Raw genomic sequence first — 19,997 nt, 5'->3', positions numbered from 1 at the left:
ATTGATGGGAAATGATGTAAATATATCACTAGCCACTTTAAACAATGCTACCTTATATAATGTTACTTACCCTACATTATTCATCTCATATGCATACGTAGATACTGTACTCTATATCATCGACTGCATCCTTATGTAATACATGTATCACTAGCCACTTTAACTATGCCACTTTGTTTACATACTCATCTCATATGTATATACTGTACTCGATACCATCTACTGTATCTTGCCTATGCTCCTCTGTACCATCACTCATTCATATATCCTTATGTACATATTCTTTATGCCCTTACACTGTGTATAAGACAGTAGTTTTTTGGAATTGTTAGTTAGATTACTTGTTCGTTATTACTGCATTGTCGGAACTAGAAGCGCATTTCGCTACACTCGCATTAACATCTGCTAACCATGTGTATGTGACAAATAAAATTTGATTTGATTGATTTGAAGGACAGCACAGATAGTGTGTGTGTGTGTGTGTGTGTGTGCTGTATCATGTCCCAGTAGTGGACTTCAGTAGTTTAAGCCCTTTAACTGCATGTCCAAGTTGTGATGGTAAATGCCCATTGAACATACGATATATTGCCAGTGCCAACAATTGCAATATGAAATCATGTGTCTACTGGACACTGTCCATTTCCAAAATATTTAAGCAGTGATTTCCCATCACCAACTTGACAGGCTGAAATCAACACCAACGAGCGAGGGAGAGAAACAACTAGCTCTGCTAGGCCATCCCTGAGTTCAACGAGCCCAACAATTGGGCATCACAGCAACGTACCTGCATGTCCAATTTGTGATGGTAAATTGTAATATATTGCTAGAAGACAGTGTCCATTACACATATGATACATTGCCAGTCTGAATATGTTATACTGCAATTGGACAGTGTCCATTGCCAATAGGAAAACCACCAAAAACCCTGAAATCTCCAGCATTTTCTGCCAAGATTGAACTGCCAAAGGGGGCGGTGTTGCAATCTACTGCAAAGATAGCCTGCAGAGTTCTGTCTTACTATCCAGGTCTGTACCCAAACAATTCGAGCTTCTACTTCTAAAAATTCACCTTTCCAGAAACAAGTCTCTCACCGTTGCCGTTTGCTATAGACCACCCTCTGCCCCCAGCTGTGCCCTCGACACCATATGTGAATTGATTGCCCCCCATCTATCTTCTGAGCTTGTGCTACTAGGTGACCTAAACTGGGACATGCTTAACACCCCGGCCATCCTACAATCTAAGCTTGATGCCCTTAATCCCACACAAATTATCAATGAACCAACCAGGTACAACTCCAAATCCGTAAACACGGGAACCCTCATAGATATCATCCTAACTAACTCGCCCTCAAAATACACCTCTGCTGTTTTCAATCAAGATCTCAGTGATCACTGCCTCATTGCCTGCATCCATAATGGGTCTGCGATCAAATGACCACCCCTCATCACTGTCAAACGCTCCCTAAAACACCTTAGACCTTTCTAATCGACCTGGCCAGGGTATCCTGGAATAACATTGACCTCATCCCGTCAGTAGAGGATGCCTGGTTATTCTTTAAAAGTGCCATCCTCACTATCTTAAATAAGCATGCTCCATTCAAAAAATGTTGAACTAGGAATAGATATAGTCCTTGGTTCACTCCAGACCTGTCTGCCCTTGACCAGCACAAAAACATCCTGTGGCATTCTGCATTAGCATCGAATATGTGATATGCAACTTTTCAGGGAAGTTAGGAACAAATATACACAGGCAGTTAGGAAAGCTAAGGCTAGCTTTTTCAACCAGATATTTGCATCCTGTAGTACAAACTCAAAAAAGTTCTGGGACACTGTAAATTCCATGGGGAATAAGAGCACCTCCTCCCAGCTGCCCACTGCTCTGAGGCTAGGAAACACTGTTACCACCGATAAATCCACTATAATTGAGAATTTCAATAAAGCATTTCTCTACGGCAGGCCATGCTTTCCACCTGGCTACCCCTACCCCAGTCAACTGCCCGGCACCCTCCACAGCAAATCGCCCAAGCCTCCACCATTTCTCCTTCACCCAAATACAGATAGCTGATGTAGCAAAATCTGGACCCCTACAATTCAGCCGGGCTAGACAATCTGGATCCTCTCTTTCTAAAATGATTTGCCGAAATTGTTGCAACCCCTATTACTAGCCTGTTCAACCTCTCTTTCACATTGTCAGAGATCCCTAAAGATTGGAAAGCTACCGTGGTCATTCCCCTCTTCAAAGGGGGTGACACTCTAGACCCAAACTGCTACAGACCTATCTATATCTATCCTACCCTGTCTTTCTAAAGTCTTCAAAAGCCAAGTTAACAAACAGATTACCGACCATTTAGAATCCCACCGTACCTTCTCCGCTATGCAATCTGGTTTTAGAGCTTGTCATGGGTGCACCTCAGCCACGCTCAAGTCCTAAACGATATCATAACTGCCATCGATAAGAGACGTTACTGTGCAGCCGTATTCATCGACCTGGCCAAGGCTTTCAACTCTGTCAATCACCAAATTCTTATTGGCAGACTCAATAGCCTTTGTTTCTCAAATGATTGCCTCGCCTGGTTTACCAACTACTTCTCTGATAGAGTTCAGTGTGTCAAATCGGAGGGCCTGTTGTCCGGACCTCTGGCAGTCTCTATGGGGGTGCCACAGGGTTCAATTCCCGGGCCGACTCTTCTCTGTATACATCAATGATGTTGCTCTTGCTGCTGGTGATTCTCTGATCCACATCTACGCAGACGACACCATTCTGTATACTTCTGGCCCCTCTTTGGACACTGTGTTAACTAACCTCCAGACGAGCTTCAATGCCATACAATGCCTCCTTCCTTGGCCTCCAACTGCTCTTAAATGCATGTAAAACTAAATGCATGCTATTCAATCGATCACTGCTCTGGACGACTCTGACTTAGAATACGTGGACAACTACAAATACCTAGGTGTCTGGTTAGACTGTAAACTCTCCTCCCAGACTCACATTTAAGCATCTCCAATCCAAAATTAAATCTAGAATCGGCTTCCTATTTCGCAACAAAAGCATCCTTCACTCATGCTGCCAAACATGCCCTCGTAAAACTGACCATCCTACCGATCCTCGACTTTGGCGATGTCATCTATAAAATAGCCTCCAACACTCTACTCAGCAAATTGGATGCAGTCTATCACAGTGCCATCCATTTTGTCACCAAAGCCCCATACACTACCCCACTGTGACCTGTATGCTCTCGTTGTTTGGCCCTCGCTTCATACTCGTCGCCAAACCCACTGGCTACAGGTCATCTACAAGTCTCTGCTAGGTAAAGCCCTGCCTTATCTCAGCTCACAGGTCAACATAGCAGCACCCACTCGTAGCACTCGCTCCAACAGGTATATCTTTGGTCCCCAAAGCCAACACCTACTTTGGTCGTCTTTCCTTCCAGTTTTCTGCTGCCAATGACTGGAATGAACTGCAAAAAAAATCACTGAAGCTGGAGACTCATATCTCCCTCACTAGCTTTAAGCACCAGCTGTCAGAGTAGATCACAGACAGTACCTGTAAATAGCCCATCTGTAAACAGCCCATCTGTAAACAACCCATCTATCTACCTCATCCCCATACTGTATTTATTTATTTATTTTGCTCCTTTGCACCCCAGTATCTCTACTTGCACAATCATCTTCTGCACATCTACCATTCCAGTGTTTAATTGCTATATTGTAATTACTTCGCCACCATGGTCTATTTATTGCCTTAACTCTCTTATCTTACCTCATTTGCACTCACTGTATATAGACATTTTTTCCTACGGTATTATTGACTATGTTTTGTTTATTCCATGTGTAACTCTGTGTTGTTGTATGTGTCAAATTGCTATGCTTTATCTTGGCCAGATCGCAGTTGCAAATGAGAACTTGTTCTCAACTAGCCTACCTGGTTAAATAAAGGTTAAATAAAGTTGGGAAAAAATGAAAAAAGAAATTGTGTTTTGCCAATAAAATATGCTGCTAATTGGACAGTACATGTGTCATTGCTCACAATAAGAATATTGACAATGGGCACTGTCAAAAACAGTCCAAGGACAGCACAGGTAGAGTGTACGTATAATGTACAATGTCCCAGTCGTGGACTTGTGATGTTATGCCATTTAACTGCATATACAATTCGTGGTGGTAAATGCCCATTGTAATAGATTGTTTTCAGACAGTTTCCATTTAACATATGATATATTGCCAGTGTCAAAGTTTCATACTGCAAAGCAGGAGTAGCTTAATTAAGGAGAAGTGTCAGGGGCCTCCCGGGTGGTGCAGTGGTCTAGGGCACTGCATAGCAGCGCTAGCTGTGCCACCAGAGACTCTGGGTTCAGGCTCTGTTGCAGCCGGCCGTGACCGGGAGGTCCGTGGGGTGACGCACAATTGGCCTAGCGTCGTCCGGGTTAGGGAGGGTTTGGCCGGAAGGAATATCCTTGTCTCATCGCGCACCAGCAACTCCTGTGGCGGGCCGGGCACAGTGCACAGTGTTTCTTCCGACACATTGGTGTGGCTGGCTTCTGGGTTGGAGGCGCGCTGTGTTAAGAAGCAGTACGGCTTGGTTGGGTTGTGTTTCGGAGGACGACATGGCTTTCGACCTTCGTCTCTCCTGGAGTTGTAGCGATGAGACAAGATAGTAATTACTAACAATTGGATACCACGAAATTGGGGAGAAAAGGGGGTAAAACATTTTTTTTTTTAAAGAAAGAAGAATAATTAAGAAGAAGTGTCAATGTCCTTGAGTGGCCCAGCTGGGGCCTGGGCTTGAACCCGATTGAACATTTGTGGAGAGACCTGATAATAGCTGTGCAGCGATGCTCCCCATCGAACCTGATAGAGCTTGAGAGGATCTGCAGAGAAGAACGTGAGAAACTCCCCAAATACAGATGTCACAAGCTTGTACCTTCATACCCAAGAAGGCTCGAGGCTGAAATCGCTGCCAAAGGTGCTTCAACAAAGTACTTAGTAAAGGGTCTAAAAACTTATGTAAATGTGATATGTTTTTTATTTTTAATACATTTGCAAAATATCTAAACACATTTTTTTGCTTTGTCATTATGGGGTATTTTGTGTAGATTGATGAGGGGGGAAAAGGCTGTAACATAACAAAATGTGGAAAAAGTCAAGGGGTCTGAATACTTTCTGAATGCACTGTATGTTGCAAACCAACCTAACATCCTGAGTTGGTACTTTCAATACTTACATGTGCCATTTGGACATAATATGGGCCATTTGGACATGGTTTGCTGACTTAGGCATTTGGAACCTGATTCCTATGATCATATGTGGCGAATGGACATATCAACCTGATGTGGTACTTTAAATACTTACATGGGCCATTTGGACATGGTTTGCTGACTTTTATGACAAGTGGACATGTTGTCCATTTGGAGTATTACATGCCTGATATCAAATCTAATTTGATTCGTCAATTGTGCCAAATACAACAGGTGTAGACCTTACTGTGAAATGCTTACTTACAAGCCCTTAAGAAAATAGAGTTAACTGCATTGTTGGTTAAGAAAATATTTACTAAATAAACTAAAGTAAAAAATAAATAAAAATGTTACAATAAAATAACAATAATAAGGCTATATACAGGGGGTACCGGTACCGAGTCAATGTGTGGGGGGGTCAATGTAAATAGTTTAGGTTGCCATTTGATTCATTATTCAGCAGTCTTATGCCTTGGGGGTAGAAGCTGTTGAGGAGCCTTTTGGACCTAGACTTGGCGCTCTGATATCAGTTGCCGGTAGCAGAGGAAAGAGTCCATGACTTGGGTGACTAGAGTTTGACAATTCTTTGGGCCTTCCACTGGACACTGCCTAGTATATATGTCCAGGATATAAAAAAAACGGTGCAAAACGTACTTTCATTTGCCATATGGTTTCTGACAGAGTGCACACGCCATCTATAGGATTTTATTTATTACATGGTACATTAAGCATATACCATTTGCAAAATGTTTTGGACGATCCGCCATACAAATCTGTGGTAGAAATCTGTGGTAGAAAAGACAAAACAACCTACTAGTTCGCTGACTATACAGCTAAACACTGCAACAATTTCCATGGGACAGAGAGCAATCATTCCAGCTCCACCACTGATGTGCTCGACTGTACCAACCAAGTTATTATGACATAATAGGACTGGTTAATCTAAGAGCTATTACCCAAGTTTGACCGTTTCAAACAAACAAATGTCTGCTGTTTAATTTAATATTTCACTCACCTAGACATCGCTTATCAAAGTGCAAGGACTTGTCTGAATCCATGTCACTAACCAACATAGATACAGCCTCTTTCACAGTGAAAAATAATGGCCGCATCAGCGCCGTCATTTTGAGTAATGAAAAAAAATAAATTAAAGTGACAGCATACCCTGTTTACGTTTTCTGGATGAGGACAACAGTCACCCGAACACGACAACAGATTGCTGTTAAGAACAATACGAAATGTATTTTTGATACTGTCGCAAAGCTAACTACAAAGCAGCATTCCCCAAGTGAGGATGACTTTCACTTCAGCAGTAATAAATTCATGAACTTCTTTGAGGAAAAGATCATGATTATTAGAAAGCAAATTACGAACTCCTCTTTAAATCTGCGTATTCCTTCAAAGCTCAGTTGTCCTGAGTCTGCACAACTCTGCCAGGACATAGGATCAAGAGAGACACTCAAGTGTTTTAGTACTATATCTCTTGACACAATTATGAAAATAATCATGGCCTCTAAACCTTCAAGCTGCATACTGGACCCTATTCCAACTAAACTACTGAAAGAGCTGCTTCCTGTGCTTGGCCCTACTATGTTGAACATAATAAATGTCTCTCTATCCACTGGATGTGTACCAAACTCACTAAAAGTGGCAGTAATAAAGCCTCTCTTGAAAAAGACAAACCTTGACCCACAAAATATAAAAACCTATCGGCCTACATCGAATCTTCCATTCCTCTCAATTTGTTTTGAAAAAGCTGTTGCGCAGCAACTCACTGCCTTCCTGAAAACAAACAATGTATACGAAATGCTTCAGCCTGGTTTTAGACCCCATCATAGCACTGAGACGGCACTTGTGAAGGTGGTAAATTACCTTTTAATGGCATCAGAACGAGGCTCTGCATCTGTCCTCGTGCTCCTAGACCTTAGTGCTGCTTTTGATACCATCGATCACCACATTCTTTTGGAGAGATTAGAAACCCAAATTGGTCTACACGGACAAGTTCTGGCCTGGTTTAGATCTTATCTGTCGGAAAGATATCAGTTTGTCTCTGTGAATGGTTTGTCCTCTGACAAATCAACTGTAAATGTCGGTGTTCCTCAAGGTTCTGTTTTAGGACCACTATTGTTTTCACTATATATTTTACCTCTTGGGGATGTCATTCGAAAACATAATGTTAACTTTCACTGCTATGCGGATGACACACAGCTGTACATTTCAATGAAACATGGTGAAGCCCCAAAATTGCCCTCGCTAGAAGCCTGTGTTTCAGACATAAGGAAGTGGATGGCTGCAAACTTTCTACTTTTAAACTCGGACAAAACAGAGATGTGTCACACCCTGACCATAGTTTGCTTTGTATGTTTGTATGTTTTGTTTGGTCAGGGTGTGATCTGAGTGGGCATGTTGCGTGTCTAGTTTGTCTGTTTCTGTGTTTGGCCTGATATGGTTCTCAATCAGAGGCAGGTGTTAGTTATTGTCTCTGATTGGGAACCATATTTAGGTAGCCTGTTTGGTGTTGGGTGATGTGGGTGATTGTCTCCTGTGTCAGTGTTTGTACCACACGGGACTGGTTTCGGGTTTTCACATTTATTGTTTTGTAGTTTGTTCATGTATAGTTTTTCTTATTAAAAAACCATGAACTTCAACCACGCTGCGTATTGGTCCGCCTCTCCTTCGACAGAAGAACCCCGTAACAAGATGCTTGTTCTAGGTCCCAAGAAAGAGATCTTCTGTTGATCTTCTAGGTCCCAAGAAGAGATCTTCTGTTGAATCTGACAATTAATCTTAATGGCTGTACAGTCGTCCCAAATAAAACTGTGAAGGACCTCGGCGTTACTCTGGACCCCGATCTCTCTTTCGACGAACATATCAAGACTGTTTCAAGGACAGCTTTTTTCCATCTACGTAACATTGCAAAAATCAGAAACTTTCTGTCCAAAAATTATGCAGAAAAAGTAATCCATGCTTCTAGGTTAGACTACTGCAATGCTCTACTTTCCGGCTACCCGGATAAAGCACTAAATAAACTTCAGTTAGTGCTAAATACGGCTGCTAGAATCCTGACTAGAACCAAAACATTTGATCATATTACTCCAGTGCTAGCCTCCCTACACTGGCTTCTCTCTTTCTCTTAGAGGACCTGAGCCCTTGGACCATGCCTCAGGACTACCTGGCATGATGACTCCTTGCTGTCCCCAGTCCACCTGGCCGTGCTGCTGCTCCAGTTTCAACTGTTCTGACTGCGGCTATGGAATCCTGACCTGTTCACCGGACATGCTACCTGTCCCAGACCTGCTGTATTCAACTCTCTAGAGACAGCAGGAGTGGTAGAGATACTCTTAATGATCGGCTATGAAAAGCCAACTGACATTTACTCCTGAGGTGCTGACCTGCTGCACTCTCGACAACTACTGTGATTATTATTATTTGACCATGCTGGTCATTTATGAACATTTGAACATCTTGGCCATGTTCTGTTATAATCTCCACCGGCACAGCCAGAAGAGGAGGACTGGCCACCCCACATAGCCTGGTTCCTCTCTAGGTTTCTTCCTAGGTTTTGGCCTTTCTAGGGAGTTTTTCCTAGCCCCCGTGCTTCTACACCTGCATTGCTTGCTGTTTTGGATTTTATGCTGGGTTTCTGTACAGCACTTTGAGATATCAGCTGATGTATGAGGGGATATATAAATACATTTGATTTGATGTCAACAAATGAGAGTGCCTGGGGGCACGCAGGGCCTGGGTTAACCTCCACATCACCCGAGGAGCGTAGGATGAGGGTACGGCTAAAGGCTATCAAAACTGGTTGTCTAGTGCATTGGGAACAGAGAATAAAAGGAGCAGATTTCTGGGTGTGGTAGAATAGATTCAGGGCATAATGTACAGACAGGGGTATGGTGGGGTGCGGGTATGGTGGAGGTAAGCCCAGGCACACATGCACGACCATGGAAACCCATTTCATGAAGCTCCCAACAAACCGTTCTTGTGCTGACATTGCTTCCAGAGGCAGTTTGGAACTCGGGAGTGAGTGTTTCAACCAAGGATAGATGAGTGTTACGCGCTTCAGCACACGGCGGTTCAGTTCTCTAAGCTTGTGTGGCCTACCACTTCGCAGCTGAACCGTTGTTGCTCCTAGACATTTACACTTCACAATAATACCCCTTCAGTTGACTGGGGGCAGCTCTAAAAGGGCAGAAATGTGAAGTACTGACTTGTTGGAAAGGTGGAATCCTATGACAGTGCCACGTGAGCTCTTCAGTAATTCTACTGCCAATGTTTGTCTATGGAGATTGCTTGGCAGTGTGCTCCTTTTTATTCACCTGTTAGCAACGGATGTGGCTGAAATAGCCAAAACGGCTAATTTGAAGGGTGTCCACATGCTTTTGTATATATAGTGTATGGAACCGATTGGGACCGGCTAGCATATTGATTAGAGACAATGAGGGCACAGTTGGAGCTGCTTATCAGAGGGAAGATCAGTCAACAAAGTGAATGGGCTGGGGAGCTAAAGGTGAGAAAAGTCTTAGGAATTCAGTTCTTACACAGTAGGAATTGTTGTGTATTGGAGATTGAGGAGAAATGGCACCTCAATCGCTCTCATACACAACAATACATTTACTGTCTACGCACATCCCTGCACAACCAAAAAACCCTTCTTCATCTCAAAGTACTTACTGCAAACCTCCCCCAGCCCATTGACTTTGACAGACCAATCTTGTACTTTGCAGGGAAATTATGCAGACATGTCTTTGTATTGCGTTTTGAGAATCTGCAGAGAATAATGAGGTGGTTGTGTCATTACTGTTGTAGTCTTCATTTGATACTTTTCAGTGTCCTTTGCTAGTTTCTGTTCCAAAATCTTGTTGTGCTCTATCACCGCAAGGTGTGTCCACTCCCTCATGCTTGTGTACCAAAAATGCCCCCGCTTTGGGGAATTTTTCAGCAGGGCACTGGAATGACTCTGGAATACTTCTGTATACCCCCTACCTTGTCAAAACACAACTGATAGGCTCAAATGCATTAAGAAGGAAAGAAACACACCTGTTAATTTAAATGCATTCCAGATGACTTTGACTGGTACTGTATGTATTTCACCCACCCAACCATTTCATTTACTGGGAAGAGACTTGCTAACGACACTACGATTTATTGTACTCATGAGTGGGCAAATTGAACCACTCCTCGAGACGGAGTGGGAACTGACTCTGTCTCAGTATATTCTGTCTCAAGTTCCAGACTCATTATGAACAGAGCACTCTAATAATGCAATATTTTAGTAATCTGAAGCTAATCTACCTTTTATTGTTTGCGTTTCCTATGGGAACAGAGGGATCAAGCTTGGGACTGATATTACATTTGAGGTCTCCATTCCCCGACACATCTGGAGTTTCGGTCAAAGATAAGATGTGTTTTTATTTTATTTTTAAATTTCACCTTTATTTAACCAGGTAGGCTAGTTGAGAACAAGTTCTCATTTGCAACTGCGACCTGGCCAAGATAAAGCATAGCAGTGTGAGCAGACAACAAAGAGTTACACATGGAGTAAACAATTAACAAGTCAATAACACAGTAGAAACCAAAGGGGGAGTCTATATACAATGTGTGCAAAAGGCATGAGGAGGTAGGCAAATAATTACAATTTTGCAGATTAACACTGGAGTGATGAATGATCAGATGGTCATGTACAGGTAGAGATATTGGTGTGCAAAAGAGCAGAAAAGTAAATAAATAAAAACAGTATGGGGATGAGTTAGGTGAAAAAGGGTGGGCTATTTACCAATAGACTATGTACAGCTGCAGCGATCGGTTAGCTGCTCAGATAGCTGATGTTTGAAGTTGGTGAGGGAGATAAAAGTCTCCAACTTCAGCGATTTTTGCAATTCGTTCCAGTCACAGGCAGCAGAGTACTGGAACGAAAGGCGGCCAAATGAGGTGTTGGCTTTAGGGATGATCAGTGAGATACACCTGCTGGAGCGCGTGCTACGGATGGGTGTTGCCATCGTGACCAGTGAGCTGAGATAAGGCGGAGCTTTACCTAGCATGGACTTGTAGATGACCTGGAGCCAGTGGGTCTGGCGATGAATATGTAGCGAGGGCCAGCCGACTAGAGCATACAAGTCGCAGTGGTGGGTGGTATAAGGTGCTTTAGTGACGAAACGAATGGCACTGTGATAGACTGCATCCAGTTTGCTGAGTAGAGTGTTGGAAGCCATTTTGTAGATGACATCGCCGAAGTCGAGGATCGGTAGGATAGTCAGTTTTACTAGGGTAAGCTTGGCGGCGTGAGTGAAGGGGGCTTTGTTGCGGAATAGAGATGTTTGATATGAGTCTGGAAGGAGAGTTTGCAGTCTAGCCAGACACCTAGGTACTTATAGACGGTGATGCTAGTCGGGCATGCGGGTGCAGGCAGCGACCGGTTGAAAAGCATGCATTTGGTTTTACTAGCGTTTAAGAGCAGTTGGAGGCCACGGAAGGAGTGTTGTATGGCATTGAAGCTTGTTTGGAGGTTAGATAGCACAGTGTCCAAAGACGGGCCGAAGGTATATAGAATGGTGTCGTCTGCGTAGAGGTGGATCAGGGAATCGCCCGCAGCAAGAGCAACATCATTGATATACACAGAGAAAAGAGTCGGCCCGAGAATTGAACCCTGTGGCACCCCCATAGAGACTGCCAGAGGACCAGACAGCATGCCCTCCGATTTGACGCACTGAACTCTGTCTGCAAAGTAATTGGTGAACCAGGCAAGGCAGTCATCCGAAAAACCGAGGCTCCTGAGTCTGCTGATAAGAATATGGTGATTGACAGAGTCGAAAGCCTTGGCAAGGTCGATGAAGACGGCTGCACAGTACTGTCTTTTATCGATGGCGGTTATGATATCGTTGAGTACCTTGAGTGTGGCTGAGGTGCACCCATGACCGGCTCGGAAACCAGATTGCACAGCGGAGAAGGTGCGGTGGGATTCGAGATGGTCAGTGACCTGTTTGTTGACTTGGCTTTCGAAGACCTTAGATAGGCAGGGCAGGATGGATATAGGTCTGTAACAGTTTGGGTCCAGGGTGTCTCCCCCTTTGAAGAGGGAGATGACTGCGGCAGCTTTCCAATCCTTGGGGATCTCAGACGATATGAAAGAGAGGTTGAACAGGCTGGTAATAGGGGTTGCGACAATGGTGGCAGATAGTTTCAGAAATAGAGGGTCCAGATTGTCAAGCCCAGCTGATTTGTACGGGTCCAGGTTTTGCAGCTCTTTCAGAACATCTGCTATCTGGATTTGGTTAAAGGAGAACCTGGAGAGGCTTGGGCAAGGAGCTGCGGGGGGGGCGGAGCTGTTGGCCGAGGTTGAAGTAGTCAGGCGGAAGGCATGGCCAGCCGTTGAGAAATGCTTATTGAAGTTTTCGATAATCATGGATTTATCAGTGGTGACCGTGTTACCTAGCCTCAGTGCAGTGGGCAGCTGGGAGGAGGTGCTCTTGTTCTCCATGGACTTCACGGTGTCCCAGAACTTTTTGGAGTTGGAGCTACAGGATGCAAACTTCTGCCTGAAGAAGCTGGCCTTAGCTTTCCTGACTGACTGCGTGTATTGGTTCCGGACTTCCCTGAACAGTTGCATATCACGGGGACTATTCGATGCTATTGCAGTCCGCCACAGGATGTTTTTGTGCTGGTCGAGGGCAGTCAGGTCTGGGGTGAACCAAGGGCTGTATCTCGGATGGGGCCACAGTGTCTCCTGACCCCTCCTGTCTCAGCCTCCAGTATTTATGCTGCAGTAGTTTATGTGTCGGGGGGCTGGGGTCAGTTTGTTATATCTGGAGTACTTCTCCTGTCCTATTCGGTGTCCTGTGTGAATCTAAGTGTGCGTTCTCTAATTCTCTCCTTCTCTCTTTCTTTCTCTCTCTCGGAGGACCTGAGCCCTAGGACCATGCCCCAGGACTACCTGACATGATGACTCCTTGCTGTCCCCAGTCCACCTGGCCATGCTGCTGTTCCAGTTTCAACTGACCTGAGCCCTAGGACCATGCCCCAGGACTACCTGACATGATGACTCCTTGCTGTCCCCAGTCTACCTGGCCATGCTGCTGCTCCAGTTTCAACTTCCACCTGACTGTGCTGCTGCTCTAGTTTCAACTGTTCTGCCTTATTATTATTCGACCATGCTGGTCATTTATGAACATTGAACATCTTGACCATGTTCTGTTATAATCTCCACCCGGCACAGCCAGAAGAGGACTGGCCACCCCACATAGCCTGGTTCCTCTCTAGGTTTCTTCCTAGGTATTGGCCTTTCTAGGGAGTTTTTCCTAGCCACTGTGCTTCTCCACCTGCATTGCTTGCTGTTTGGGGTTTTAGGCTGGGTTTCTGTACAGCACTTTGAGATATCAGCTGATGTACGAAGGGCTATATAAATAAATTTGATTTGATTTGATTTGATCTGTTCTTAGTTCTGCATTTTTTGAACGGAGCATGCTTATCTAAAATGGTGAGGAAGTTACTTTTGAAGAATGACCAGGCATCCTCAACTGACGGGATGAGGTCAATGTCCTTCCAGGATACCCGGGCCAGGTCGATTAGAAAGGCCTGCTCACAGAAGAGCCAGGATTCAGACACAGCAAGGACATCAGGGTTAGCAGAGTGTGCTAAAGCAGTGAGTAAAACAAACTTAGGGAGGAGGCTTCTGATGTTGACATGCATAAAACCAAGGCTTTTTCGATCACAGAAGTCAACAAATGAGGGTGCCTGGGGACATGCAGGGCCTGGGTTTACCTCCACATCACCCGCGGAACAGAGAAGGAGTAGTATGAGGGTGCGGCTAAAGGCTATAAAAACTGGTCGCCTAGAGCGTTGGGGACAGAGAATAAGAGGAGCAGGTTTCTGGGCATGGTAGAATATATTCAGGGCATAATGCGCAGACAGGGGTATGGTGGGGTGCGGGTACAGCGGAGGTAAGCCCAGGCACTGGGTGATGATGAGGGAGGTTGTATCTCTGGACATGCTGGTAGTAATGGGTGAGGTCACCGCATGTGTGGGAGGTGGGACAAAGGAGTTATCAGGGGCGTGAAGAGTGGAACTAGGGGCTCCATTGTGAACTAAAACAATGATAACTAACCTGAACAACAGTATACAAGGCATATTGACATTTGAGAGAGACATACAGCGAGGCATACAGTAATCACAGGTGTTGAATTGGGAAAGCTAGCTAAAACAGTAGGTGAGACAACAGCTAATCAGCTAGCACAACAACAGCAGGTAAAATGGCGTAGACTAGGCAACGGGGCCAACAGATAGAACAAACAAGCAGAATGGAGTACCGTGATTAATGGCAGTCCAGCGTGCATCAGCTATGTAGCCAAGAGATCAGTGTCCAGGGGGCAGCGGTGGATGGGGCAGGGAAGCTGGCCTGGCGAGTGTTATCCAGGTTTTAAAAAAACTAACAATGACTAAATAGCTTGTAGCTAGTTAGCTGGTTAGCTTCTGGAGGCTTCCGTATCACATTGGGTGAGGCAGGTTTCCGGAAGGTATAAACAAATTAAAAGTTAAAAGAGATAGAAAGTAAATATGGGTCCGGTGAGCGTTTGAGACGCGGCGATTCAGGCAGTTAGCAGGCCTGTGCTAACAAGCTAACAGTTTGTAGGCCCGGGCTAGACAAGGTAGCAGTTAGCGGGCCGGAGCTGGACAAGCTAGCAGTTAGCAGGCCGAATTAGCAAGCAGGGAGATAGCGAGGGCTAGAGAGTTAGCCTTTGGGGGACGTCGCGATGGGGTGAGTCTGTTTATTCCTCTTCATGCGATGACATCGGTAGACCGGTCGTGGGCCCGGGTATTGTAGATCAGGAGTATGCTACGGTGGTAGCACAGGTGCTACGGCCGGGCTAGCTTCAAGCTAAGTGGGTGGAAACGCTAGCCAGGAGTAATCCGAGGATGCGGTTTAGCTAGATAGCTAGTTGCTGAAAAATCCAGCTGAAAGATGTTCCGTTTGCGGTGGGAATCTGGGGATGAAAAATAAATAGGTCCGTTGTGCTCTGGTTAAAGTCGCGTTGTACGAACAGGCGAGAGCTTTCCGAACTACAGGTTAGCTGATGACCGGTTAGCTGGAGACCGCTAGCATACCCGCTGGTTAGCTGGCAAGCTTCAGTTGAGGGGTCCCGAAGTAAATATAAATACTTTAGGAAAAAATAGCTACATTGGGTGAGTCGGGTTGCAGGAGAGTATTTGGAAGCTTAGGGTTTAGCAAAATGTTTTCAAAGAGATATGTGGAGAAAATATGTAAAAAACGAAAAATAAACGATATATACAGGGACACGACAGGACGGGACGACCTACTGCTACGCCATCTTGGAAATTGGTGTCCTTGGTGTTCAAATCAAATCAAATCAAATTTATTTATATAGCCCTTCGTACATCAGCTGATATCTCAAAGTGCTGTACAGAAACCCAGCCTAAAACCCCAAACAGCAAGCAATGCAGGTGTAGAAGCACGGTGGCTAGGAAAAACTCCCTAGAAAGGCCAATACCTAGGAAGAAACCTAGAGAGGAACCAGGCTATGTGGGGTGGCCAGTCCTCTTCTGGCTGTGCCGGGTGGAGATTATAACAGAACATGGCCAAGATGTTCAAATGTTCATAAATGACCAGCATGGTCGAATAATAATAAGGCAGAACAGTTGAAACTGGAGCAGCAGCACAGTCAGGTGGAAGTTGAAACTGGAGCAGCAGCATGGCCAGGTGGACTGGGGACAGCAAGGAGTCATCATGTCAGGTAGTCCTGGGGCATGGTCCTAGGGCTCAGGTCAGTTGAAACTGGAACAGCAGCATGGCCAGGTGGACTGGGGACAGCAAGGAGTCATCATGTCAGGTAGTCCTGGGGCATGGTCCTAGGGCTCAGGTCCTCCGAGAGAGAGAAAGAAAGAGAGAAGGAGAGAATTAGAGAACGCACACTTAGATTCACACAGGACACCGAATAGGACAGGAGAAGTACTCCAGATATAACAAACTGACCCCAGCCCCCCGACACAAACTACTGCAGCATAAATACTGGAGGCTGAGACAGGAGGGGTCAGGAGACACTGTGGCCCCATCCGAGGACACCCCCGGACAGGGCCAAACAGGAAGGATATAACCCCACCCACTTTGCCAAAGCACAGCCCCCACACCACTGTGAACTCAAATAGGCTGTAAGGGACTGAGGACAATTTGGAACGGAGGTATGAATAATTGAAAAGGATACAGATTTTGTCAACCTGACATGATGATTTCCAAATACTATTTAGATAGCGTTTGAATAACACTGGTGATTTAAGTAAGAAGGTCATTTTAAAAGAAAGAAGAAAAAAAGATGTTTCCATTAAGTGTGACACTGTCCAAAATTAAAGTAAGTAGATCCAAGACTAAACCAGCACCAATTCTTTGCAGGCCCTAGCAGATTTGTTAAATAACAGGTTTCATATTTTATTGATGTCGCAAGGGGCAGAAAGTACAGAACGCAAGCCATACATCAATGCAACTGGTCTAGACTATAATATTGCAAGTGAAAAGAGCTCTGGGATTGTTTACTTTAATAGGTGCCCATTTCGCTTAATGGTACCCTGTATTATCTGATGAGTCTCCAGTATGATTATGTACACGCATGATTTTATCAAGGATTCCTGCCCAAAATGCAGTAAGCTCGATTGAAAAAGAAAGGGAGGGAAATAACATAGGCCTAGTAGTACCGAATATTGCATTTTTATGACTGATTAATATATAGCATAGTGAATACTAATTAAATGTTTGTTTTCTCTTCCAGGACTGATGGAATGTCCAATACCCAATATTCTGATGAGTTTAAAAAGGATTCTGTATCTATCCCTTTGAAATGCTTCCTGAGGCAGGTGCTTTGGAAGAGCAGTTAGTGAAACTCTGCAGTACTATAAAGTATAAGGGTACCCAGATCGGGCTGTTAAGGGAACTCCCAAATTAAGTATATCCTTGTCATTTGTTTGATTTTTCCCTACGTTTTACCACACACACACCAGCATACACACGCAGCCCACCTGTTATGAATATTTGTAGTGGTTAATACCATTTCTGATTTATTTTATGTGTGATTTTTCTATGAATTTAGTAGGTTCTTCATGGGTTAACAAAGATGCACCTTAAAGGGCCACAAAATACATTTTCTGAAGTATGCTTCTCTGCTTCCCAAAACTCCCCCAGATGGCCGTCCCCATCACTATCTCCAGCCTGGGTAATAGTCAAGTGGCACAATAGAGGTAAAGAACCTTTTAAAACCCAGGTGGAAATGGACCACATCAGATCGCCCTCACCACCCCCACAGTGGTAAAGTGCTTGGGAAAAGACACATGGATATTGATGTGGACAAAAGGAGGTAACCTTACAGACCGAGATCTTGATTGGGTGGAGGATGAGGTGTTTAGTATGAGAAGATTTGATTTTAATAATGCTAACTCTCTGCCCAAGCAATCCATCACCCTGGCCTACTTTCCCCCAGGATATGGATATTTGTGTTATATAGCTAACGGAACCGGTCCCCAGTTGGGAGAAAGTCATTGAAAGTATAACCTTTCTGTCTACAATAACCTTACCGTTACTGTTGAGAAATGGAACATTCTACCCTAACATGGTCATTGGGAATACGTTATAAACTTAAGAATGTCAGTGTGTGGCAGGGTAGACTTAGTGGTTAGAGCGTTGGACTAGTAACCGGAAGGTTGCAAGTTCATATCCCCGAGCTGACAAGAATGCTGTATTTACATTCCAAACCCCTCTATTGGTGTTGCTGAGTCAGTTGCCACTATCAGAAAGGTTTTTGCTACTGTGGCAATGCGAGATAATGAGTGGAGTTGGGATCTGTTTGCATGGGTGAAAACTAGCCTGGGGAACATTGGAACTCTTGTGTTGCAATGTCTCCTGGTACTGGTTGGATTCCTATCTTTCTGTCTGTTATTATGACTGACGATTTTGATGAGGAGATTAAGTGAAACAGCATTATCTCCTCCCCACCAATGGTCATGACCACGAAGTGAACCGCAATGACCTGACGGATCTAGCTAATGTCGCCCCCTTTATTTGGGATCCAGATTTCCCTATTGGAGACGATAGTGCCTACTGTTATCAAAATTACCCCGATCCCTATGAACTGCCCTTTTCCCCAGATCATTATTATTATTAAGTTACCTTTCAGGAGTTCCATTGATATCACCCCTTTTTGTGTAAAATGCCAATTTCCTAGAAACCAGAAGGTTTTAAGTTCTGTCTGACAACATCTCAGATATATAATTTGGGGTGAGCTGTTATAAGGTTTATGCTCTGTTCTGTGATAAACTGCATTTCATAGACTCCTGTTACGTCTGCACCCTAACACAAGGGCATTGTGTTCTGGAACTGTTGATTGTATAAAAAAATTATAGTGCATTTAGAAAGTATCCAGACCCCTGGACTTTTCTACATTTTGTTACAAACTTATTCTACACTGCTCAAAAAAATTAAGGGAACACTAAAATAACACATCCTAGATCTGAATGAATGAAATATTCTTATTAAATACTTTTTTCTTTACATAGTTGAATGTGCTGACAACAAAATCACACAAAAATGATCAATGGAAATCAAATTTATCAACCTATGGAGGTCTGGATTTGGAGTCACACTCAAAATTAAAGTGGAAAACCACACTACAGGCTGATCCAACTTTGATGTAATGTCCTTAAAACAAGTCAAAATGAGGCTCAGTTGTGTGTGTGGCCTCCACATGCCTGTATGACCTCGCCTGGGCATGCTCCTGATGAGGTGGCGGATGGTCTCCTGAGGGATCTCCTCCCAGAGCTGGACTAAAGCATCCGCCAACTCCTGGACAGTCTGTGGTGCAACGTGGCGTTGGTGGATGGAGCGAGACATGATGTCCCAGATGTGCTCAATTGGATTCAGGTCTGGGGAACGTGCGGGCCAGTCCATAGCATCAATGCATTCCACTTGCAGGAACTGCTGACACACTCCAGCCACATGAGGTCTAGCATTGTCTTGCATTAGGAGGAACCCAGGGCCAACCGCACCAGCATATGGTCTCACAAGGGGTCTGAGGATCTCATCTCTGTACCTGATGGCACTCAGGCTACCTCTGGTGAGCACATGGAGGGCTGTGCGGCCCCCCAAAGAAATGCGTTTGAGCAGACACATGCACATTTGTGGCCTGCTGGAGGTCATTTTGCAGGGCTCTGGCAGTGCTCCTCCTGCTCCTCCTTGCACAAAGGCGGAGGTAGCGGTCCTGCTGCTGGGTTGTTGCCCTCCTACGGCCTCCTCCACGTCTCCTGATGTACTGGCCTGTCTCCTGGTAGCGCCTCCATGCTCTGGACACTACGCTGACAGACACAGCAAATCTTCTTGCCACAGCTCACATTGATGTGCCATCCTGGATGAGCTGCACTACCTGAGCCACTTGTGTGGGTTGTAGACTCCGTCTCATGCTACCACTAGAGTGAAAGCACCGCCAGCATTCAAAAGTGACCAAAACATCAGCCAGGAAGCATAGGAACTGAGAAGTGGTCTGTGGTCACCACCTGCAGAACCACTCCTTTATTGGGGGGTGTCTTGCTAATTGCCTATAATTTCCACCTGTTGTCTATTCTATTTGCACAACAGCATGTGAAATGTATTGTCAATCAGTGTTGCTTCCTAAGTGGACAGTTTGATTCACAGAAGTGTGATTGACTTGGAGTTACATTGTGTTGTTTAAGTGTTCCCTTTATTTTTTCGAGCAGTGTAAAATGGATTTAAAAA

Source organism: Oncorhynchus kisutch, linkage group LG16 (assembly GCF_002021735.2).
Source record: "Oncorhynchus kisutch isolate 150728-3 linkage group LG16, Okis_V2, whole genome shotgun sequence".
Taxonomy (NCBI): Eukaryota; Metazoa; Chordata; class Actinopteri; order Salmoniformes; family Salmonidae; genus Oncorhynchus; species Oncorhynchus kisutch.
Note: the sequence above shows the minus strand (reverse complement) of the source record.